This window comes from Ziziphus jujuba, chromosome 2, assembly GCF_031755915.1.
Source record: "Ziziphus jujuba cultivar Dongzao chromosome 2, ASM3175591v1".
In the NCBI taxonomy this organism is placed as follows: Eukaryota; Viridiplantae; Streptophyta; class Magnoliopsida; order Rosales; family Rhamnaceae; genus Ziziphus; species Ziziphus jujuba.
Window position 1 is genome coordinate 2,516,251 of NC_083380.1, and position 26,052 is coordinate 2,542,302.

At 34.0% G+C, this 26,052-nt stretch overlaps 1 long non-coding RNA gene across 1 annotated transcript; it reads left to right on the forward strand.

The window, feature by feature from the left end:
• The first annotated feature begins 16,974 nt into the window (after window positions 1–16,974).
• On the forward strand, window positions 16,975–25,576 carry LOC125422500 (uncharacterized). The gene is made up of 3 exons (XR_007241197.2): window positions 16,975–17,099; window positions 17,935–18,072; window positions 24,815–25,576. It is a non-coding gene; the product is annotated as an uncharacterized LOC125422500 (long non-coding RNA).
• Window positions 25,577–26,052: the final 476 nt, after the last annotated feature.

Consider the following 26,052-nt stretch of genomic DNA (forward strand, 5'->3'; position numbering starts at 1 on the left):
GATTTCCTCTTGCTCAATATTTATACTATTTGCATGCTTGGGACTGTGGCAAACTTGTTATGCTTTTTTCATGGGTCTCTGCTGTCGTTTCTTGATCTGTTTTCCCTTTTATTTATTTATTTATTTTTTCATTTCTTTTTATTTTTTATTTTTAGTTTTTCTTTTTATATTATATATATATAAATATAAATATATATATATATATATATATATAAGTATGTATGATATATAAGAGATATATCATCTTTTTTTTTTTTTTTCTTATTTTTTTTTGTTTTTCTTTTTTTAGGTGTTATATAAAATACTTTTACACATTAGAATACCTTAACTTTAATAAAGTCAAAATTTATGTCAAGCAACATGTTGTTGCTAACATGGCACTAAAACCTGATTTAAAAGTTGAGAAAACTTAAGACCTGTTGACTAAATAAATATTTAACTGACCTGGATATATATATCCTAGCTGTCCATACCTGTCTATGGTTAGTGGTTCAACGTATTGATTATCTGTTCTGTATTTTTTTTTGTCTGGGATCAGTTTATAATTAACTCAAACAACTGGTATCAGAGCCGTTATAGTAAAACGCTAATCATATCTAATAAATTATTTTTGTAATAATATGATTGCTTTATAATTTTTCATGAAAAAAACTTGTCGTGTTTCACAGCTAATACAAGAAGACAAATAGGGTTCAATTATGGAGGGAAAGAAGCAAGACGATTATTTATTATTTGATTGTTAATAAATTATAATTGTTTTATTAATTTTTATCTTCCATGATAATTAAAAAAAATGCAAAGACATGTGAAGTAGCCCTGTTGTCGGTCAACGCATTCGGAGAAAAACTACGGTGCTTCCGAATACGTGTTCCAACTTTTATTACAGGAATAACGCCCAAATGCACATGGGTTTGTATTAATGGCGGAAAAACCCACATGGGTTTGCATACTGAAAATGTTCTCAATGCTGGGAGTGTAACAATAATTTGAGTGAAAAATGAATAAATAAATAAACATGTGTTGCTCTTTATTAATACAATATGAAAGGGAAAACAGTAAAATAAAGAGAAAGACTCGGAAAAAAAAAAATGCGAAGACATGTGGAGTGGTCATGTTGTCACTCAATGCATTGACCATATTGTACTTTTTTTATTTAGAGAATTAGTTCACTAATTTGTTTTTTTAAACTTTGATTAATTAAAATGTTTTAATCCCTCTCCATCTTTTTTCTCTGATTAATTTTATAGCAGCAGACAAAAACAGGCCTCCTAATAATAATGACTTGGAAAAGTATATGAAAATGGAAAATTATTATACTTTTTTCTTTTCTTTTCATTAAAGTTATGGTAATTTCACATCTAAAAAACGAAAGTGAACACAATAAAATAAAGAAAAAAGACTCGAAAAAAAAAAAAAATTCAAAGACATGTGGAGTGACTCTGTTGTCAGTCAATGCATTGGAAGAAAAAACTGCGGTGCTTCCGAGCACATGGGTTTGTATTAATGGCGGAAGCACGTACACCGGAATACTGAAAAAATATTCTCCATTCCGGGAGGGTAAAAATAATTGGAGTGAAAAATAAATAAATAAATAAACATGTGATGCTCTTTATTTCTTTGAGCTTCAATCAATATAGAAACAGAAGAAAAGACTTTATACCGAGTTGTTGACCTCCCTTTCGAAACTCAACCGGTAGGTTCCTTTTATGTGAAATTCATTTTTTATTTTTTAAATTGTGTATAATTTATTTATTCAATAATTTATTACTATTAATAGATGGCAATTAAATATTTTTATTGATTAAAAATAAAATAAAAAAATTTAAACAGAAAATAAAGTACAATTTAAAAATTATGTTGATTTTTAATTTTTAATTTTTAAAAAATATTTGTAGTTAACTAATATATTTATTAATAAATATTAACTATTATCTATTAATATTAATAATTTATTGAAATAAATAAATTATATATAGAAAAAAATAAAGACAAAAAATAAGACATGTTATCAAACGGGTCTATGCATTCATTTTACTGATTTAATTATACTTTTTTTTAATATTTTTACTTTGTTTATTTTCGTTTCAACTGATGACGTTTCACACCTAATAAGAAAACAAAAACATTAAAAAAGAAGAAAAGACTATTAAGCAAAAGTTTACATAGCATAAGACAGAATCAGATTTTACACAATAAGTTTACATAGCACTATTAATGGGCTACACACAACATTTGTTAGTCATGCTCTATATATATATATATATATATATATGTTTTTTTTTTTCCTTCCGTAAACTCAACTATATCGAAGAAAATCTTTTTTTGCAGATGCCATATCTCTAATTGTTCTCGTCCAATTTTCATTGTATTTTTATCTGTTTGGGACACATTTTTCTTATACAAAAGAGACAGAAAAATGACAGGGAAAATCCACTACAAGGTGATAAAAATACATCGGAAAAGTTTTGAGCTGTTTGTTCCCCAAAGGAATAACTAAGAAGAAACAATTTTCAACCTGAATCACTACTATTTTTCATAATTCTATAAGTTGATTATTAATGGATCATATGGTGTTTACGTTTGTTTGAAATAAAAATAAAGAAAGAAAACAATATAAAAAAAAATATTTGATGTTGTTTCAACCTTGAAGAATATTGACAAATGCAGAGTTTACTTTTGGAATTTGTGCTACCTTTTGATTTCCTTCTAATTATTATACTGAGTTTATTGAATGATGATGATTCTCTGAATATGAACATTTTGATTTAGAAGGTCTTAGCATATTTCAAATTTAAATATTCAAAAGAATGGTGATATGGGTTGGTGGATCATTTATTAAAAAAAAATAAAAATTGCAAGCTGAGGTTTTTTTGTGAGCTAATTTAATTCCTTTAAATTAAAAAAAATTAAAAATACCTCTATGTTTGGTTAAACTAATAAAAGGTGAGAGAGCGAATAATTTATTTATTTATTTACTTATATAAATATTTGGTATAGTTGAGCTCCAAGCTCATTTCGAAAATTAGCAAAAAGGGTTGATAAGAAGATGAGCTATTTGAAAAAGAGGACATTGCAAGTTTAGGTTTGCCAACATCTTACGGCGTTGTGGTCAAGTTTATTTCAAATACCTCTGTTTTGGTTTTTGGTTTAGAGGATGAGATGGAACCAATCTCATATAAAAAGTGACCTTTGAAAATCAATGTTTACCGCATCTTGCGGCCTTTTGGTCAACCGAGAAAAGGTGTCCTTGGTCCTACGGTCGAGTGTGTGCATTCACTACACTGAAACTCAAAATTCTCAAAAGATGAAGGTATTTCAAAATACCTCTGTTTTTGGTTCAATTTAAAATAGGTTAAATGGAAATTAACTTAAAAATAGGCCAAAAATACCCACACTTAAAATTTATTTCAATAAAAAAAATTAAAAAAGAAAAAAAGAAAATTTTCAAAGAGAAACAACTATTTGAAGGAAAATACTGGTAATATAGATGAGGATAGAGGAAGCCATGTACACAGTATAAAAATTGGAAAATGAGTTATGCCTATACTCTTGTAGTCTTGTGGTTAAGTGACCTGAAAAGGGTCTTCTTGGTCCAGGGTTCAAGAGCATGGGCACGCATTCATTTTAGTTCTTGGTCCAGGGTTCAAGAGCATGGGCACGCATTCATTTCAGTTCTGACGGGCTTTAATTAATCCTTTAAAATCGTGAGGTATTTCAACATACCTCTGTTTTTGGTTCAACTAGTAAAAGGTCAAAGAGAGAACAATTTATTTATTTACGTATATATATAAATATATATATATATATATATATATATTGTTGGTATAGTTCAGACCTACGCACATTTCACAAATTAGTAAATGTTTGATACGAAGATGAACAATTAGAAAAATGAAACATTGCAAGCTTAGTGGTCAAATTACCTATAAGGGTTCTTTGATCGAGGTTCAAGTGTTGGCACCACATGCATATACATATATATATATATATATATATATACAGTCCGTCTATGGTGCGGACGGTCCTCATGTGGACCACAATATTGGTGACAGTTTTTCATAGTATTGGTGACGATTTTCTAAAAAACCGTCGTTAATACTATGAAAAACCGTCACTAATACTGCGGTCCTCATATGGACCGTCCTCACCATAGAATTTTCGTATATATATATATATATATATATTTATCTATAACTAAGATGTGAGCCTTTCTCACTCTCTCTATATAATTAACACCCTGTGCCAAATTATACCGGAATTTTTTTTGCACGTTGACTGAGGTTGATCGTTGACCGAGTGGGTCAAAATTTTGACTTTTTGTTTCGGGTGGAATTTCGCATTGACCGAGGCACCATTGCAAAGTACGTATCATCTCGAATTCGAGATTAGTAGCACGTCGAAATCGGAGCTACCGTTTGTAAGTCAGTGTCAAAAGCCAATTCGGTGGCGAACTTGATCTCCTTTTCCCATAGTAACTAGGTAACTTGTCGGGAAACATATTCTAACAGTCTCACTACAAATACGTCTTCCAACACTTACCATCTACTTGGGCATTAACCATATGGGCTAGATACCCTTAACAACTTCTCTTTGATAGCTCCTTGGCAACAGGAGTAAAAATTAACTTCGGTACAGGCCCCTAACTCCTCCAAGAAACACCAATTTGAGTAGGCCAAATCGCTTAAACTTTACTTCCTTATGGTATCGGATTTTCCATTGGAAGGTCCAGTAGGGTTTTCCTAGGATCAAGGCTTACCTAGGGTTCCGATGAGGGATACCCAGTGCATAAATAATAACTCATGTCCAATACAGTATACAGAGCATTATACAAATAAATATGGAATTAAATACGATGACAGATAAAGAAGTAATACAAGATAGAAAGGAAAAAGGGAAGAAATACTTCTTGGACTTTTGGCAACGAACTGAGACATCGGGCTCGTCCCGAACGATCACCGTCTCCCAACCTGGACCTAGGGGAACGGAATTTAAAAACGTGAGATGCTAATCATCTCAGTGAGTGACCCTATCTACTGAACATCTTTAATGATAATAATATAACAAATAAAGGAATTTAATTAATACCAACAATTAAATAAATAAATAAATAAACATTTGAAGGTAATACTTTCTCTCAAAACCCTCACTCTTCACTCCGTTGGAAATGTTCCCCTTTTAAAACATTTTCACAAAACCCGATATTCATATTTCCTGAAAACCAAGGGATCAAATAATTTGATAAACCATAAATAAATAAATACCCCAAATATAGTTAAAATGTAAATAAATATAATAAATAATTTTTGAACACTTTTGGGGTTTGAAATTTTATCTGAAAACTTAAACTTGACGCACCACACCATATGCCAGTGATGCCCTCCAATACCCAGCGTCCCGAGCACCGACTGGCAGGAAGATTAAAGAGAGAAACTTGCAAACAGCACTTCGACATCTCGACAGTACCGCTGCTGAAACCGTCATCCCGGCCAAGGAGGGGGGCGGCTGTGGCCAATATCAAACTTGCCTGCCTACGGTCCAATGGGAACTCATGGGAGACATAATAACTTGCGCGCTAACCACATATACACCGGAACACCAATACTGTATGAGTACGTCTAAAATAATTACTAAATTAATTATAACCGTACCATTTTTCCAAAATTACCGTGAGAAATATACCAATTTTCATATTTACCACCCCACATATTTTCCTTTAACAAACCCGGTACGAAAACATCGATAACAATAAAACAATAATTTTCCTCATAACACGAGGTCCAACAAATAATATACCAAGGGCATAATTATAAAATTAAACCACCAATTAAACAAATAATTTCTCAAAATATTTAAACCAATTATGCCCAAAAACAATATTAAAACCACATACAATTTATTACTGAAAATACCTTGCTCATGCATAATAAATAAAATTAAATCACAATAAATAATAATTTCCACAATTATAATTAAATTGCACCACATGAGCATAATTTCAAATATCAATTAAACACCAATTAAATATAATTAATTGCCCCAAAATATTTTTAAAGGTGGGTCACTCACCTGGAGCACGCAATTAACCTAAGATCCTCCATGGGATCAATTCCACGACTCACCCGTGCTCCTATAACACAATTCACACACAGTCAAATAAATTAATATTTTATTCGGATAAATAATACCCGGTACCGGGGGGTCTAACATAAACGTTAACCAAAATTGACAAATTATATGTCAATGGAAAGCTTGTGAGATGAGGATCAGATTACCGACCTCCATTGAGCTCAATTCGACCGGCGGTGGCCGGAAAGATTCGGTCGAGATTCAATTCCTCGTATCTTGCAAACCGCTTCGAATTTTGGAAATTGGAGGCCATATTTGGGATCAGAAGACCCAAAATAGGGGGAGAGGGGTGGCAATTTGGACTGGGCTGGCCGGAAACGGCGAGAATCGTCGGAAAAATTCAAACCGCCGCCGCCGACTTCACCAGCCCGATCTGGGAGCGTCGCCCGCCGGCTGGCCACCAAATTTGGCTGGTGAGCTCGTCGGCGTGTGGTCTTGGATGGTGGCCGGCACATGATTCCTTCCGGTGGCCGGAAAATGTGAAGCAGGGAGAGAGATGTATCGGCGGAAGGGAGAAAAATGAAGGAAGAAGGAAGAAGAAGGAGGAAGAAGAAGAAGAAGAAGGAGGGGTTCGTGCCCTTTTTTTTCCCACGTGGGGAGAAGAAAAAAAAAAGAAAAAGAAAAAGGAAATTAAAATAAAATAAAATAATTAAATAATATTATTATATAAAATAACAATAATAAAATAATATGATATTAAGCATGGTTGACATGTGGCATCTCAACATGGTGACACATGGTCACATTTATTAAGTCACACGTGGCACATTGTTACACGTTTGAAAATAATATTAAAATAATACAATATTTGAAAAACTCTACAAGTCCATAACTTTCAAACCACATGTCCAAATCGGACGTGCCGCTAGTCTACGGACTCGTATCGACGAGTACTTCACAACCATGCATGAGTCAAAGCTTAACTTTGCATGAATAAAAAGTCAACTCCGGCACCCCTTGGACAGTTTTGACCTTAACTTGTTTTGCTCATAACTTTCAAACCGTAGCTCCATTTTCAACGTGCTACTAGTCTACAAACTCGTGCCAACGTGTACTTTGTAACAGTACCTCAGTCAACCTAGAATTCCATCCGAGTCAAAAAGTCAACTTTTGACCCTTTTTGTCAACGGTCAACGGTTAACCTCAGTCAAAGTTGAAAAATTTCGGTGTACTTTGGGACAGGGTGTTACATAATGAACTTCAAATACCTCATAAGCCATTTCACAGCATCCCCATGACCTCTTCCAGGGTTTGACATAAACCTACTGAGAATGCTTACAGCATATGCCAGATCAGGTCTAGTACTAATCATTAAATACATAACAGATCCTATAGCACTACAGTATGGCACATTATTCATATCTTCTTTTTGCTACTCAGTTACTGGATATTGGTCTATGGACAATTTGTAATGTCCACCCACCAGAACACTTGCCGACCTTGCTTCACTCATGTTAAATTTGGAGAGTACTTTCTGGATGTATGTGGTTTGTTGAAGCTTCATTCTTTTATTTCTTCTATCTCTAACAATAGTCATTCCTAAAATCTTTCTAACTTGCCCAAGTTCTTTCATATCAAACTTAGAACTGAGAGTTTGTTTTACAGAATTAATGACCTTTCCACTAGGTCCTGCTAGCAACATATCATCTACATGGAGAAGTAGATATATAGCATTTGAACTCATTGCATCTTTGAAATATAAGCAGCTGTCAAAACTACTCCTTGCAAAACTAGCTTTTAGTACAAAAGTATCAAATCTTTTGTACCACTACCTTGGGGACTGCTTCAAATCGTAGAGTAACTTCCTTAACAAGCATACCAGCTCTCCACCCTTTCTAGTAACTTCATATCCGTATAGCTGCTTCATATAAATGATTTCTTCCAAATCTCCATGGAGGAAAGCAGTTTTTATGAAGAAAGTCTTTTTCAAAGATTCTATATAAATTTATATATGAAACCGCGATAGTTACCTTTCAGAAAATTCTAATGATAGTGGAAATACCTATGCTTTATGAAGGTGGGAGAAAAGATAAAACTAATTAAATCATTAAGCAAAATTAACATCTAATTGCTCTAATTCCCAATCATAATGAGTAACAAGAGAAAGCATAATTCGAATTGTAGTATACTTCACCACAGGTGAGAAAATTTCATTATAGTCTACACCCTCAACTTGTGTGAACCCCTTTGCCACCAATCTTGCTTTGAACCTCACTGGATCAGTCTTAGTTAGCCCTTCCATAACTTTGTAGATCCACTTACAGTCCACAATCCTTTGATTTGAAGGAACTACTACCAAATCCCAAGTATGATTGCCATGCAATGACTTCATCTCCTCATCCATGGCCTGTTTCCACTTTCTTACAACTGTAGACCTGATAGCTTCCTTATAACTCTTAGGTTCGTTATCAGAAAAATCTTAAAATCCAACCAAAGCATAAGCTATGAAATCAGCATAGCTTTACTTTTTGCTTGGTATTATCCTTCGTTTGGCTCTATCTCTTGTCAAGAGATATCCAGGTGAAGCAATTGCCCTTGATGGTGAATTTTGCTGCTTCTCACCTCCATCATCTAATTCAGATTCTGTTTGTACTGTACTACCTTTGTGTTGAACTTCAGGCTCTTTCTCCTTTAGGGCCCCTTCTATCTGATGATCTGGTGTCTCAGGCTCAAAGACTGGTATATCCATCTGTCGTGTCTCCAGTTGTTGTCCATTACTAAGACTTGCATTGTTAGTAACCTTACAAGGCATAATAACTTCATTAAAAGCAACATCCCTACTCACAATTACTTTGAATCCTTTAGTCTCCCTATCCCAAAGTCTATACCCTTTGGCACCTTGAGAGTAACCTAGGAAAACACACTTTAAACCTCTAGGCTCCAATTTCCCCTCTGACTGGTGTGCATATGCTGCATAACCAAAAACTCTTAAATGACCATAACTTGGTAACTTTCCTGACCATACAAACTCTGGTGACTGAAAATTCAAAGCCGTGGAGGAAGACAAATTAACAAGATGCATGGCAGTCATTACTGCTTCTCCCCAAAACAATTTTGGTAACCCTGAAGACACCAACATACACCTCACTTTATCTAATAAGGTTCTGCTCATTCTCTCAATAACTCCATTTTGCTGAGAAGTATGCTTTACTGTCCTATGTCTCAATATACCTTGAGTTTTGCAAAAATTATCAAATTCTATATTACAAACTCGAGTCCATTGTCTGTTCTTAAAGCCTTCACAGACTTGGTTGCCTAGTTCTCGACCAATAACTTCCACTCCTTAAATTTACTAAAAGCCTCATCTTTCGACTTTAGTAACAATATCCAAACTTTTCTGGAATGATCATCTATTATGGACATAAAGTATCTGTTTCCACAATGAGTATAAACCTTAGCAGGACCCCAAAGATCAGCATGAACATAGTCTAGAATAGATTTGGCTCTATTGGTGTTCAATTTGAAAATGAATCTGTGTTGTTTATCCAAAATGCAATTTTAACAGAAATCTAGTTTATTTATTTGGTCCTTACCAAAAACATTTTGCTTATTCAAATAGTACAGGCCCTTTTCACTTATATGCCCCAATCTATTGTGCCATAACATGGTATTATCAACAGGAGTATTAATGGAAGCATTACAGGAATTGAAATTAACCTCACCAAGTAAAATATACAATCCATTTTTCTTAACACCTTTTAATGCAACAAAAGAACCTTTAGTTATTTTCATTGTTCCATTCTCAGTTTTAGAAGTATAACCAGCATCATCATGCATACCAAGAGAAATTAAATTTCTCCTTAAACCAGGAACATACCTCACATCATTTAAGGTCTTAATAGTACCATCATATAGTTTAAACTGTACATTGCCAATTCCAACTACCTTACACGAATGGTCATTTCCTAATAGAACCTGTCCTCCCTCATATTCTTTATAAGACTGAAAAACTTCAAGAATTGTACACATATGAAATGAACATCCTGAGTCCAGAACCCATTTAGACTTGTTATGTTCAGAGTCAGCAATAAGAACCTCACCAGATTCTTCATTAGAAGAAATAACTGCAAGATCACCATTCTCATGGTCCTTGCTTTTATCATCTCTTTTTTTCTTATAATGAAACTTCATTATGTGACATTCCCTCTTACAATAGTAGCATTTTCGACCCCTTGTTCTAGACTCAGATCTAGAATGGTTACGACTCTTTCCTCTACTATTAGTATTCCCAAAATTTCTGCTTTGACTTCTACCTCGGACATTAAGACCTTCTCCCTTAGACTTTGTCTTTATCTCTATATCCCTAGACCTTAAAGAGCTAATTACCATATCCAAGGATAGAGAATCACGACCATATTTTATGGCATTCTTGACATCTTTATATGACTCAGACAAGGAATTTAACAAAATTACTGCATTATATTCATCACTGAAAGAAACTTTCAATTAGACAAATCCAAAATTATCCGATTAAACATGTCAAGATTATAGTCTAAATTCTTTGAAATATCCATCTTAAAGCCAAAGAACTGCTTGAGTAACAAAGTTCGATTTGGGAGAGACCTTACTAGATAAAGCTGCTGCTCAAGTTTGTTCCACATCTGAGAGGTAGTTGTTACCTCATCTACCTTCCTGAGAACACTGTCAGAAAGATGTAGGATGATTGTACTCAAAGCTATCTCATCCATCTCCAATCTCTTGTCCTCTGGAAGATCAGTAGGGAATGACCTATCAATAGCTCTAGCAACCTTCATCTGCACGAGGACTGCCTTCATCTTCTTTGTCCATAACAGAAAATCTCCCTTTCCATTGAAGATTTCCACTTCTATTTTCGAAGCCATTGTTGCTTATCCAAGAAGCACAAGATTCAGAGAGTAGAATCTCTCTTAAACACTCAAAAGAAGTAACAAGAATGAAGCTCTGATACCACTTGTTGTGGAATTCAGAGAATCAAGAACATAAAATCAATAAAGAACACAAACAGTTTAACGAGGTGTGGCCAAGAAAATGCCTACGTCCTCGATGCTCAGGTCTGAGTCTCTGCTTTTATTATCTGAAGAGGAAATACAAGCTTCACAGTGTTTCCAATGGTGTTTCACACAGAAAAACACGCAAACACTTTTGTTGTGATCTCTTTACACCCTCACACAGAATCTCTCAATGTTTTCACAAAGAAAACCAATTACACTTACAGAACCTCCCAATGAATTGAATAAAGTATAGAAGAATCAAAATTCTCTCTCAAACCCTAACTCAATTCAATACATGCTCTGTAAAATCTATGATTCTCTCTTGCTTGAAGAAGAAGAAAACTATTTATCTGCATAACTGTTTAGTGTTGACGTGACAAACTTGTTGATGTGGACCACTCACTATGAAGCTTCTCCCAATTGACTTAATAACCACACCTGCCATTCACATGTTTTAGTTATTTTAAAACAGATTCCAAAAATGTTGTTTTTTCTTCTCGAATCACTTAAACTCCTCCCAGAACGACATCGTTTCATCCTCTTTCTTTATTTCCTCAGATCACAGGTTCGAATGTTAGCAGTTGAACAATATCGTATATTTCCTCAGCTCTTGAGGATTATTTCTTCACAGTGTTAATAAAAGATAAGAATTGCAAGATTGATACAATGAGTTTCTATAGTATTTTCTAAATACAATAAGTTTCTATAATAATAGTATAGACAAGCAAATTCTTCTGGATGATCATGAAGATGCCATATCTGTAATAAATAGATAAATACATAAAATAAAATAAAAATAAAAAAGGAGCTTTTGGCTGTTGATTGGAGTTCAAATTGTTAAAAGGTAGCTTTTGGTTGTAAGGATAAAGTGCTAAAGTTATGGATGGGATAGACTTTATTAGAAGGAGATAGAAGAGTGACGAGTTTCAGGATGATGCGAAAACAATCTATATTATGTAAGATTGGTTTGCATTTATTAAGAAGTGAGAAACAAGAATAAAGAATGGACCTCAACTTATTGTATTCAGTTTTGAGTTTTTTTGTATCAAAAAGAAGAACAAAGAAAGAATAATCTCAACTTCATTGTGATCTTATGGCTTTGAATTCATAATGAAGTGAAAGTCATATCATGTAGAGATTAATGGTGTCAACATGCATATTTGTCCCCTTACATATACTGCTGTAGGTTGATTATTAATGGATTATATGGTGTTTACAATTGTTTGAAATGGAAAACAAAGAAACATAACAACACAAAAATTTTTATGATGTTTTCAACCTTGAAGAATATTAATAAATGCAAAGTTTAGTTTGAAATTGGTGGTATATTAATTTAAAAAATTTCTTCCGGTTATTATAATAAATTGATATTGAATACCAATGATTCCATCTCTGTTGAATATAAACATGTTTGATTTGGAAGGTCTCAAAACATCCAAAAAAAATGAAAATTATGGGTGATGTGGTTAGTCTTTTTATGAATAGAAAAATTCCAAGCTGAATTTTGCCTATAATCTTGTATCATGGTGGTCGAGTAACCTTAAAAAGGTCTCCTTGCTCCTAGGTTCAATTATGGGCATGTATAGCAGCTTCTTTTAGGAACTGAGCAATTACAGAATATGAGGTATATATTTCAAAATGCCTCTGTTTTTGATTCAACTATTAAATGATAAAAGAGAGAACAATTTATTTATTTATTTACACACACACACACACACACACACACACACACATATAGTTTTGGAATTGTTCAGCTCTATGCACATTTCAAAAATTAGTAAACGTGTGGTAAAGGTTGATAAGAGAATGAGCTATTAGAAAAAAAGAAAACATTGCCAGTCTAGGTTTGCCAACATCTTGTGGCATTGTGGTCTAGTCATCTATAAGGGTCATTTAATCCTAGGTTCGTGTATTGACACCACATACATAATATACACTCATTAGAACTGACAGGGTTCACTTTGCATAGCTCAGGTCTTATCTATGATGAGGTATTTCAAAATACCTCTGTTTTGGGTAAATTTATAAAATGGGTTGTAGCATGGAGTTTAATTGAAGAATTTTGTATGCCACTTTGAAATAGCAAATAGGGAACATGAAATAGGAAATTTTTTGAAGATCCCATATCTCTAATTGTTGGCATCCAATTTTCGTTGTATGTTTATCTGTTTGGGATGCATTTTTCTTATACATTACGGCAGTGAGTCAACAGGTTACTGGTTATATAATCCAACAAAAGAGACAGAAAAATGACAGGGAAAATCTACTCCAAGGTGATAAAAATACTTTGGGGAAGTTTTGAGCTGTTTGTTCCCCAAAGGAATAACTAAGAATGAACGATTTTCAACCTGAATTACTGTTCCTTCTCATAATGCTGTTAGTTGATTAATAATGGATCATATGGTGTTTACATTTGTTTGAAATGAAAAATAAAGAAAGAAAACAATACAAATAAACTATTTGATGTTTTATCAACTTTGAAGAATATCGACAAAAGAAGAGTTTACTTTTGGAATTTGTGCAACCTTTTGATTTTCTTCTAATTATTATACTAAATAAACATTGAATAATGATGATTCTCTGAATATGAACATGTTTGATTTAGAAGGTTTTTGCATATTTCAAATTTAAAAATCCAAAAGAATGGTGATATGGGTTGGCAGACTGTCTAGCATGCCATGGAAATGGTTTAGATGTGGGCATGCTGTTTTGGAGTTTCGTACTGTTACACTGAAATATTATTTTTCCTGAAATTATTTTTCTTTTCAGTCATTGAAACTTTGAATGCTATTGTCTTGCTAGCTTTCTTGGCCTCGTCTGGAAAATCTGGTTTTGAAATTCTTGTGTACCATAGACTTTTTAAAGATGCAAATTTTTTAGTGCTCATTTTACAGGTATAGGTATCTGAGATGGATATGGAAGAAGGCCCAAAAGAAAAAGAGATGGACATGGAAGAAGACTCAAAAGAAAAGAAAATGGACATGGAAGAAGGCCCAAAAAATGAAGAGGTGGACATGGAAAAAGGCCTAAAAAACATAGAGGACATCAAATCAGAAGAACTATCTAATTCACCAGAAGTTTCTAAAGAAATGTAATAGTTACTTAGATTTAGAGAATCAGTTAATTGACTTATCCAGTCTGTTACTCACAGGAAGAAAGTCTATGGTTATTTTTAGTGATTCACACCTGATTTTACTTCCCTTTTAATTGCAACCATTTTATTCCTTAGCTTGCTTTTTGTTTGCTCTAGTACATATTTGACATTTTCCTTTACTCGTAAGTTCAGTCACTGTTAAATCATGAATCTCTCTTGTTTACCATTGCCAATGACTATTGTAGGCTTCCTATGCCATTAATTTGTTCAACTCATAATCTTATTTGATAAATTTAAACAAGGAGTTTTTCCTTCCAATGCTACATTTATGTTTTTGTGTATTTATTCTATGTGTAATATGTAGATCTTTTTCTTGTATAAGATGATTATAATCTGGTGCCTTTTACTTTGTAGGACTTTGTTGATAAGGGAGGTTCTGATGCTTCTGAACAGACTTGTCTCCAGCCCTGCATATTCAGCAACTGCATTGCAACTGTTAACAGGAAGTAGAGATATGGCCACTTTCACCATTGACATTGCAAACAGGTTATCACGAAAGGATAGAAAGAGTTAGAATTCTTTTAATGAGATGGAGAAAATGATGATCAGGGATTCTGAAGTTGTTAATTTGGCTCGAATTTTCAAGAAAAGGGTGTTTACATATTTGGAAGATCATATATCATAAAAATTTGTATGCTTTTTTCTGTTCAAAATTTTGTGAATTTGTATGTACCAAACATCAGTCATCTTTACAAGCGGAGGAAGTCAGTGTCAAGTGTTAAGCCACCATAACAACCTTTTTTTTGGAACATACGAGCAGTTTGTGTTAAGTCGAGTTACATTACAAATTTTGAATTGTAAATTCATTGTTGAGAAGATTGTACTTCTTTTACACTAAAATTAGTTTAAACTAAAAAGGAAAACTAATATTATATTAATAATAGTAATGAAAGCTCACTTTGTTCTATGAAGTATAGAGGACTTACTATAAACAAAGCTAGTTCATTTCCCGAAAAAGGTAACAATATTTGTCCAGAAGATTATGAAAGCAACTAAAAAAACATGTTCCAATATAACATTGCAAAATGAACATGAATACATAATAAATAAATAAATTAAAAAATTAAAAAATTAAAAAGTTGGTAAAGATTTAATCTCTAAAGAAACTGTTCATGACCAATAAAAGTGGATGAGATGTGCATTAAATGACTTCTTTGATGCAGATTATAGGTCTAGAAGTCTTTCTTGTAATACAAGTGATTTTTTTATTTTTACTTTTATTTATTTATTTTTAGAATGTTGTGGATAATTACAAGCCCAAATCCGGCCCAAACAAGACCCAATTCTGGTAAGGTCCTATTCAGCATCCCAACGGCTTGAAAAAGTATCAGAAATTCAAATTTAAAACCGAACCCGAAAATACTCTTATAAATAGAGCATCGTATTCCCTCTGTAGCTCCCGATATAAAAAACATGTAATTTTTCTTTTCTTTTTTGTTTTTTCAAATTTACTAAACTCCTTCTACAACGAATATTTGATGTGGGTTTAACACGGATCAACTTTTTGATTCAATTTCAATGAAGACCAAGACCTCCTTAGACATTGCCTGCATTAAAACAACAACAAAGAATGAAGTGTCTGAAAGTGGTATGTGAAACTGTGCCCTTTTTTTTTTTTAATTTTTTTTCCTATTTGTTATGTATCTTTTGTAACAATCCAGTCCACCCGCATGAGATATTCTCCACTTTAGGACCAGTCTGTACGGTTTTAAGAGGCCTCTCAGTGGTATTGTCCGCCTTAGACCTAGCCTGCACGGTTTTAAAAGGCCTCTCAATGGTTTAGGGGTCCCACCCCTTCACTTGGCAGTCCCACTGGCCCGGACCTCTCAGGCCCAACCGAGATATTGTCCACTTTGGAAGCTACGTGGTGAGCCCAATCCTACCCCTCACGGTTTTGCTTCCTCACAGGAAGGCCTCTCAAGGGAAATTTATCCACACCCTCTTATAAGGCATGTTTCATTTTCCTTTCCAACCAATGTGGGATTTCACAATCGACCTTTTTTAGAGCCCAGCGTCCTCGCTGGCACACCGATCCGGATCTGACTCTGATACCAACTGTAACAGCCTAGTCCATCAGTATGAGATATTGTCCACTTTAGGCCCAGACGCAAGGTTTTTAAAAGGCCTCTTAGTGGTTTAGGGGTCCTACCCCTTCACCTGCTAATCTCACTGGCCTAGATCTTCCAGGGCCAACCGAGATATTGTCTGCTTTGGAAGGTAAGTGGTGAGCCCAATCCTACCCCTCATGGTTTTACTTCGTCACAGGAAAGTCTCTCAATTTCTAACCGATATGGGATCTCACACTTTTAGTTTATGTTGAGAAAAAGGTTACATTTAACTCAGTATTTGTTTTTTTAAGTATACTTAACTCAGTATTTAATCATGCAAAAATGTAAAATTAACTCTGTTTAATGTATTGAAAAAAAAAATGAAACTTTGTTTAGCGTCTAAGGAATCCAATTCTCTTTTTTTTTTTTTTTTTTTTTTTTTTTTTTTTTTTATGAACGGTCATAATAGAAAAGCAAAAAAAGGGTCATATTTTATTTCAAAGAGTGTAGAAGAATTCTAACGGTAAAAAAAAATTCGAATTTAAAATACTAACAGGAAAATAATTTGAATTTAAAACACTTTCTATTCCCTTATATATATATATATATAACCAATCGAAAAACTAAAAACATAGTTTTGCTTTTTCTTTTTCAATTTATAAAGTTATTTTTTTTTTGTTTTTTTCCTCTCATCTCCATTGTTTTCTAAGAAACCCAGATCGTTACCAATTCGGTTTCAATGGAGTCGCTTTTTGCAAAATATTGAGAAGCTCTGCCCACCAACTGACCCATCCTCTCCAGGTCTATTTTCTATGAGAATTTCATCCTTCTGTATGATTGACTGTGTCTATGTGTAGCCGTCTGTGAATTCTAATATTTTTATTTTTTTTATTTTTTTATTTTTATTTTTTGAAGTAGTGAAACTTGTAAATGTTGCTGTTTCATGAGTATGAGTGCCTTTTCAATTTAGATGATTTGGGAAATAGGGTTTGATGAAAGTTAGATTTTAGATTCCTTTTTTTTAATGTTATAGTATTTAAATCATAATCAAGAAGACCACATGATATATTGTCAAACAGGTTTGAAGAAACAAGAAATGGCAATGTGTTTACATATAAGTATGATCTAGTTGACAAAAATGATCCTATGTTGTTTGCATATAGCATTTAACTATTACTGTTCTATTTGTCTGTGCTGTCTGGTTCTGTTAGTCCATGCATAATTTGGCTATCTTTTTCTCTAAAATTTTAAACCCTTTTTGCTGCTCATTTATTTATATATTTATTTTTGAATTATTTTCTAAAAACCATTTTTATTGAATGGTATTACTCTTTCCTTAAAGAGAGAAATATGCTTCCTGAGGGAGTTATTCTCCGGAATATGTAAGCTTGGCCAATATTGTGTTGTAGTTAATATTTACTCCGATAGGAATTCTATCTGTAATTGATCATTTGCAAGAACCTTAACCCTTGGCATGATGTCATCAGTCAAAGAGATTAAAATGAAAAATACTACAAAAAGGTGTTTAATGCCTCTTGGAATTTTAAATATGCTGAACCTGAGGTAACTTACAATGCTTAGTATTGACACATTGAGCATCAACCCTTATCTTGTAATTTCTTGATATTTGTTTCAGGCCTTTCTGAAATTTATGGCATGTTGACTCATCACAGATTCTTAAATTTTTTTCACACAATTGTGTTATGGACCAAATTTACTTCAAGCCAGTACAACATAATGGCTTGTTTTTTCTGCATTCTGGGATTATTATAAGGTATGTATGTATTAGCTCTTTCTAAAGGTCTCAACAAATATATGGAATTAGCATTCTTGTTTCATACTTTTGATTGGAATTTGCGCATCGTTATTTGAACTAGGAAACAAAGATTTTGTAAACTACTTTCCCAAGTATTGCTGCAAAGATGGGAAAGTAAATGAGAGAGACAGTATAATTGTGAGATTCTTAAAAAGAAGGCCTTGGTATACGAGAGGAGAACTCACTGATAGTTATTTTTTTATATTTTTTTAAAAAACGGTTAAATGTAATGTAGCATAACATAATTTCCTTCCACATTGCATTTGCTAAATGTTTGCCAGTTGTATGTTAGGCTCAAATCATTAGAAAGGGGAGTACAAAAATAAGCTTCTTTGTTTAGAATCTGTCTCTGTGTTTTGTATTTTTCTTTTGAGACATATACAAGATGAGAATTCATTGATATATATATATATATATATTTTATTTTTTTCCTCAGAAAAAAAGCTAATGTATGTAGCATAACATAATCTGCTTCCTCATTACATTTGCCAAATGTTTGCCAATTGTATGTTAGGCTTGCAAATCATTTAAAAAGGAAGTACTAAAAATATGCTTCTTTGCTTAGAATCTGTCTCTATGTTTTGCATTTTTCTTTTGTAACATATAAATTTGCAAGTAGGACTTATCTTTCTAATGTCTTCACCTATTAAATCTGACATTTTTATCCTTTTTCCTTGTGGATGCTATAGAATACAGTTGTATCAAAATTACATCAATGACTTTGAGACTAAAATCAACCTTTTCAAGCTCGCACACTTTGTGGTTTTAGTTTGTAGCAAATAGGTCCTATTTTTCTTATGTTGTGAAGATTTAATCCACAAATTCAATCTTGCAAAGTTCTGGTGTGTATGCTCAACACTTTGGAGAAGACTTAAGCTGGTGTGATTTCTCAAACTTGATGGATAAGTTTTAGAAGGGCAAAACACATCGTTTCATTTACTTGGAAATAAATAAGGATAAAGTGGTCATTTCAAGCCTATTATAACAGAATAACTGCAAGTTACATGTCTTAATCTGAGTGATTCCTCATAATAAGTTGGACGACGTCGTTTTGAAGCTGTTATGTAATATATATACACAGAACTCTTCCTCTTCGAGCTAAGTAACAGAAATACCAGTTTTTCAAGATTGAGAAAGAGTGAGGAGCTCCAAGATTCGTGTTCTACATTTTCTCTTATTGTATTCATTTTTCTTAGTGAAAAATCTCTGAGTGAATTAGATTGAATACACATAGTAGAAAGGGTGTAGAAAGGGGCTTCGAGTTTTGATTGTGTTTTCTGTGTGAAAACCAGTTTGTGTACAAGTGTTGGTTTTCTTTGTAATTGCTGCAAGATTAATAAGAGATTAGAAGCTCTCGCTAGAGCAACGAGGACGTAGGCTATCTTTGCCGAACCTCAATAAGTTTTGTGTTGTTTATTTGTTCTGATTTTCCAACAGTGGTATCAGAGCTTAGTTAAGTGTTCTTGATTCTTGGTTTTTTTACATTTTCTGTGAGAATCATCTTTGTGAGGGTTTTCAATTTTTCGAGAAGTCAGGAATGGCTACAAAATTGGAAATTGATGTTTTCAATGGCAAAGGAGATTTCTTGCTGTGGCGTAAGAAAATGAGAGCAGTACTGGTGCAGATGAAGGTGGCTAAGGCAATCGATGGAATTTATGCTGCTGATGTTACTGATGAAAAGAAGCATGAGATTGATGAAATTGCAATGAGCACAATTATATTGCATCTCTCTGATAGTGTTCTGAGGCAAGTCGATGATGTAAGTACTACTTCTCAAATGTGGCAAAAACTTGAACAGCTTTACTTGGTAAGATCCTTACCTGATAGAATTCTTTTACTTGAGCAATTTTTTGGCTTTAAGATGGATACTACTAAGGATTTGGACACAAATCTTGATGCCTTTAATCATTTAATCTTAAGCCTTGCAAACTGTAAAGTTACTTTTGATGATGAACATCATGCTGTGATCTTATTAAACTCATTGCCTGAGACTTATAGAGAAGTAAAGAATGCCATTAAGTATGGTAGGGACTCCTTGACCTTAGATACTGTTGTAAGTACCCTTAGATCTAGAGACTTGGAATTGAAGTCTGAATCCAAAGGTGAAGGACTTACTGTGAGGGGTAGGAGTGCTACTTGAAGTTGGGGTCATGGTGACCACAGGAGTAAGTCTAGGGAGAACTTCAGGTCTAAATCTAGAACTAGGGGTAGGAGGTGCTATTACTGTAAGAGAGAGGGACACATTATTAAAAATTGTTTTAAAAAGAAGAAAGATGAGAAAGAAAAAAGTCAAGAGTTTGGAGATTTAGCAGTGGCCTACACTAGTTTAGAACCTGCAGAAGTCTTGGTAGTGTCCACAAGCCAAAATCATACTGAATGGGTGTTGGATTCTGGTTGTTCTTTCCACATGTGTCCTGATTTGAGTTGTTTCAACTCATATACTAAGTGTGATGGTGGCCAAGTTTTGTTAGGCAATAATCGATCATGTTCAGTAACTGGCATTGGTAATGTGCAGCTACAGTTAGTAGATGGTACCATTAAAATTCTTACTGTGGTAAGGCATGTGCTTGATTTGAAGAGAAATTTAATTTCTCTTGGCATGTTAGATGAATCTGGCTTGTCCTGTAAAGCAGAGAATGGTGTCATGAAAGTGACCAAAGGATCACTTGTAGTAATGAAGGGTCAGAAGAAAAATGGCCCATATGTCTTACTTGGTAAGCCATTAGTCAATTCGAGTAATGCTTCTATAAGTTCACCTGTTGATAAAACTGCTTTATGGCATAAGAGATTAGGTCACATTAGTGAAAAAGGCCTGTATTACTTGAATAAACAAAATGTTTTTGATAAGGATGTAGTCAGTAATTTAGAGTCTTGTGAAACCTGTATTTTGGGCAAACAGCACAGGCTCAGTTTTAATTTGAGCTCAAATAGGGCCAAATCTGTCTTAGATTATGTTCATGCTGATTTGTGGGGACCTGCTAGGGTGCAAACACAGAGTGGAAATAGATATTTTTTTGTCTATAATTGATGATTATTCTAGAAAAGTCTGGATATACTTGTTAAAGACTAAATATGAGGCTTTTTCAAGGTTTAAAGAGTGGAAATTGCTGGTTGAAAACCAAACCAGCAAAACTGTTAAAATTTTAAGAACAGACAATGGTCTTGAGTTTTGCAATAGAGAATTTGATAACTTTTACAAGTCAAATGGTATTTTAAGGCATAGAACTATGAAATACATACTACAGCAAAATGGTGTGGCTGAAAGAATGAATAGAACCTTACTCGATAAGGTAAGATGCATGCTAGTGTCATCTGGGTTACCTAAGCTGTTTTGGGGAGACGCTGTTATGACAACCATGTATTTGGTGAATTTGTCACCTTCTACAGCTTTAAATTTTAGAACTCCTGAACATATATGGCTTGGTAAGAAGCTTGCTTATAGCAAGCTGAGGATTTTTGGCTGTGCTGCTTATGTCCATCAATTTGAAGGGAAACTTGAACCTAGGAGTTTGAAATGTATTTTCTTAGGCTACCCTAAGGGAATTAAAAGCTATAGGCTTTGGGATAGAGAAAGTAAAGGTTTTAAAGTCATTATTAGTAGAGATGTCATTTTTGATGAAAATTCTATGCCTTGCAAAGATACTAACTGTAACATCCCACATCGGTTGGAGAGGGGCACACCTCTCCCTACAAGACGCGTTTTGACAAAACCTTGAGGCCAGGGGGGAGAGAGGGAGTGAACCCTGGGCCAAAGAGGACAATATCTTGATGCGGGTGGTATTGGGCTGTTACAGTGGTATCAGAGCTGGACCCGGATCGGTGTGCCAGCGAGGACGCTGGGCCCCAAAGGGGGAGGATTGTAGCATCCCACATTGGTTGGAGAGGGGCACACCTCTCCCTACAAGACGCGTTTTGACAAAACCTTGAGGCCAGGGGGGAGAGAGGGAGTGAACCCTGGGCCAAAGAGGACAATATCTTGATGCGGGTGGTACTGGGCTGTTACACTAACAGTGCAGGTGATGAAATGAGCAACAAAGTGGAGACTAGAAGTTTAAATCTGTTTCCTAAGGTGGAAAACCAAGATAGTGAAGACCTGGATGGAAGGCCAACTTTAGAAGGAGTAAATGAACCTGCAAGAGGTGATGAACCAGAAAAACTAACACCTGCACAGTCTGATGAAGAATTTGAAGATAATCACACTCAACAGCAGTCACCAAGTACAAGAAACAAAAATATAGCATCACCTGGCTATTTGCTGACAAGAGATAGAGATAAGAGGAAAGGGAAACCAAACAGGAAGTAGAGTTATACAGACTACATAGCTTATGCATTGGTGGCATTCGAAGAGCTCACTGATAATGAGCCAAGAAGTTACAAAGAAGCAGTGAAATCTAAGGAGTCAGCAAAATGGAAAGAAGCCATGAAGGAGGAAATGGAATCTCTTCATAAGAACAGAACTTGGGACTTAGTACCAACACCACCAAATCAAAGAGTTGTAGATTGTAAATGGATCTACAAGGTCAAGAAGGGCATGTCTAAATCTGAACCAGTGAGGTTTAAGGCTAGATTAGTGGCCAAGGGATTTACTCAGGTGGAAGGAGTAGACTACAATGAGATTTTCTCACCGGTTGTGAAGTATACAAGTATAAGAGTCATGTTAGCATTAGTGACTCATTTTGAATGGGAATTAGAACAAATGGATGTCAAGACTGCCTTTCTCCAAGGTGAATTGGAAGAAATAATATATATGAAGCAGCCTGAAGGTTTTGAGATTAAAAGGAAAGGTGGAGATTTGGTGTGCTTGCTTAAGAAGTCACTGTATGGACTTAAGGAATCACCAAGGCAGTGGTATAAATGTTTTGACTCATTTGTGGTGAAATCTGGTTTTGAAAGAAGTAATTTTGACAGTTGTTTATATTTTAAAGATCCTATGATAGATAAAGCAGTGTATCTTCTGTTATATGTAGATGACATGCTTCTAGCTAGACCAAATGGCAGAATTATACAAATTGTGAAGAACTTATTAAAGTCAGAGTTCGAAATGAAGGATCTTGGACCAGCCAAGAAGATTTTGGCCATAGAGATAGTGAGAAACAGGTCAAGATGTGAAATGAAGTTGCTGTAATTTTCATATATTCAGAAGGTAATTTCAAGGTTTTCAATGGAAGGTGCAAAGCCTGCAAGTGTACCTCTTGTTGGACATTTCAAATTGTCAAGTGAACAATGCCCATCAACTGAGCAAGAGAAGGAAGACATGATAGCAATTCCTTATTCTAATGCTGTGGAATCAGTGATGTATGTGATGATCTTAACTAGGCCTAATTTAGCTCATGCCATTAGTGTCTTGAGTAGATTTATGGCAAATCTTGGCCAAGATCATTGGGAAGCTTTAAAATGGCTTCTAAGGTATTTGAAACATACAGCGAGTGAAGGATTGATTTATAAAAGGGATTCAAGTGGGGTGGAGCTAAATGGATATCTAGATTCTGATTATGCAGGAGATAGGGACAAGAGAAGGTCAATGTCCTCTTATGCATTTACCTTGTGTGGAAATTGCATAAGTTGGAAATCTCAGTTACAGCCTGTGGTGGCTTTGTCAACGACTGAATCAGAATATATGGCAGCAACTGAGGCTGCAAAAGAAGCCATTTGGCTTAAAGGGCTACTGATAGAGCTTAAAGCACTTAAGCAGGAGGTTACTTTGTACTCAGATAGTCAAAGTGCAATACATTTGTGTAAAAATCCAGTGTTTCATGAAAGATCTAAGAACATTCAAGTTAGATATCATTTCATTCGAGATATGACAGCTCAGAAAGTAATCAGATTAGAGAAGATCCCTACAGAGTTTAATCCTTCAGATATGGGAACAAAAGTGCTTACTGTTGGCAAGTTTAACACTTGCAAGAACCTGCTTCGAATAGGAGCAGGCTGATTAATTTATGAAGAAATCTTGCTGAGATGGTGATGAGCTTCTGTGTTTTGTTGAATTTGAGGATTACGTAGAGATATGTGAAGATTTAATCCACAAATTCAATCTTGCAATGTTCTGGTGTGTATGATCAACACTTTGGAGAAGACTTAAGCTGGTGTGATTTCTCAGACTCGATGGATAAGTTTTAGAAGGGCAAAGTGCATCATTTCATTTACTTGGAAATAAAGAAGGACAAAGTGGTCATTTCAAGCCTATTATAACAGAATAATTGCAAGCTACGTGTCTTAATCTGAGTGATTCCTCATAATAAGTTGGACGACGTCGTTTTGAAGCTGTTATGTAATATATTTACACAGAACTCTTCCTCTTCGAGCTAAGTAACAGAAATACCAATTTTTCAAGATTGAGAAAGAGTGAGGAGCTCCAAGATTCGTGTTCTACATTTTCTCTTATTGTATTCATTTTTCTTAGTGAAAAATCTCTGAGTGAATTAGATTGAATACACATAGTAGAAAGGGTGTAGAAAAGGGCTTCGGGTTTTGATTGTGTTTTCTGTGTGAAAACCAGTTTGTGTACAAGTGTTGGTTTTCTTTGTAATTGCTGCAAGATTAATAAGAGATCAGAAGCTCTTGCCGAAGCAATGAGGATGTAGGCTATCTTGGCCGAACCTCGATAAGTTTTGTGTTGTTTGTTTGTTTTGATTTTCCAACATATGTCTTCTTAAAATTTGCATCTGACTTTTTTTGTTTTTTCCCTTATGAATTGCAGGCTAGAGATGCTTTGATACAGTTGTTTCATAACCTTGTCAAGCTTTAACACTTAGCGGTTATAGTTTCTCGACAGTATTTAGTGAAAGGAGCAGCCATTAGTTATCTTGATGCAAAGAGCTGTATAAGTAAGATGCAAGAGAGCAATATAATTAAGATGCAAATAGCCATATTCAAACTTGAGCCACAAGGGGCCTAAAGGAATATGGAAAAAGTGCACTGGACAGCATAACAGATACTGATCCAATTGTTTCAAATTTGGATTTGATTCATTTATGCGAAACTCAGTTGTAAAAGATAATTTTTGATAATAAAAGATAAAGATTTTTTTAGGCTTGGGAGGAAGAAGACTGCTGGGATTTCCAGGTCTCTTCCTCTCTCTGTTGTGGGTGGGTGTGGTGTGGTGTGTGTCCCCCTCTCTCTTTTACTTGCTTTCTTTCCCTTTCCAATTTCTCTTTACATTCTTCTCTCTTTGCTTCTCTTTTCTCTATCTCTATTACATTTTCCTCTTGACTTTTTTTTCTGTTTTGTCTCTTTCTTTTACATCTCTCCTTTCTCTTTTATATCTTCCTTTACTTTCTCTCTTTAGTCTTTTTTTTTTTCCTGCTTTTCTCCTTCTGTTTACTTCTACACTGTCTTTGTGTTTAGTTATCCTTTCTACTTTCTAATGCTTTTTATCTTTTCATTTTCTTCTTATTACAATTCTTGTCTACTTTCTCAAATTATTATTATTTTTTTTTTCACTTTCTAGTTGCAATTCTTATTGATGCTATTGTTATGTTGTAAAACTAGTTTATTCCTTAGACTATCAATTTTACATTTCATGACATTCCATTTATGTCCTTAAAAATAATATAAAAAAATTATAAAAAAAAGTAGAAAAGGCTATCTTTTTTTTTTCTTTTTTTTATCCTGTTTACAAAAAACGTTTTTTTATTATTTTACACCCCCCCCCCTAAAAAAAAACTTTTTTATTTATTTTTAAAAATTTAAAAATAATAAAACTGATTTTTGGATTATATATCATTTTTGAGTAATCAGTAGTAATAGCCAGAAAAATGAGATCTCAAAAATAAAAGAGATATTTTTATTTTGGTAAATATGATAGACATTTTAATTAACACAATTAAGAATGTTTTGATAATATTCATATAATAAGAACCTTTTCCTATAACATATATATATATATATATATATATATTCACCAAAAAAACTAAGAATGTTTTTTTTTTTTGATAT